Consider the following 1,062-nt stretch of genomic DNA (forward strand, 5'->3'; position numbering starts at 1 on the left):
CATCAGAAGGCAGCAGATCCAGCCAGGGGCTGGTGAGAGGATCAGAGCTGCAGCCACACATACAGACCCAGACAGAGAGCCTGGATCCCGAGAGAAGAGTGTTTTGCTCTTCTAACACTGAAGCTCAATTAGGACAAGCAGCCAGACTAAAAGAGAATGTTTTAATGTGAAAGGCTGTGATGGTAGGGTTGGAAATGCTAATGATTCGAAGCCCTTAGGAGAACTAATGTTAAACTGAAGTGCAAATCCTGTAGTTGTGATCCTACAACAGAGACGACAGACAGCGCAGCACATGTTGAATCCAATCAAAGTGCCACACTAAAATTGGCATCCACCCTGCAAAAAACTTGCAACATGGTATCAAAACACATAAACTCAAAATGAGATGAGAAAAATATGCTAGCCTTGGTAAAGCAGATCGGTGTTGATCTTACGATGACTCTTGGAGGGCACATGCGTGCCGGGTAAGTCTAAGTCCAAGGGATTGTGCTTTGAGATGGTGCTGTGAATTTATCTGCAATGAGCAGTCACACAGTCACTAGACAGAAAGAGCCAGCAGCACATTGGGTGCCTTTAAAAAAGAAAGAGGAAGGGCATGGGGGGGGGGGGTTGTGAAAGATGTCACTCTAGATTTAGCCTAGTTTCCAACATGCCCATTAATTTCAAAGCAGATGGTAAAAAAAAGCAGAGAGGAGGAAAAAAAAGCTTTGCCTAAGCCAGAGTAAGCCCAGAGCTGAAGCGCCAACAAGCAAGCCACAAGCGCAAGCTTTTATAGATGAAAAGAGAGAAAAAAATGTGATCAGTGCTGAATGGATTTTAGTTCTACAGATACAATTTAAAGCTAAATCATTTTATGATGACCACAACCAAGGTTACATTGTTACTGATCAGTAGAGATTACATGTTACCAGTTTGGAATTAAATCAAGTAATTGCATGAATTAATTAAATTTGTTATGTATTTTTTACACCTTACTAATAGGTCTGATTACAGGGAATGGAGGTTCCTGGAAGGAACCTCACAGGCCAGAAAGGCAAAGAAAGAAGAGCAAGAGGATGAGAG

Source organism: Carassius auratus, chromosome 21 (genome assembly GCF_003368295.1).
Source record: "Carassius auratus strain Wakin chromosome 21, ASM336829v1, whole genome shotgun sequence".
In the NCBI taxonomy this organism is placed as follows: Eukaryota; Metazoa; Chordata; class Actinopteri; order Cypriniformes; family Cyprinidae; genus Carassius; species Carassius auratus.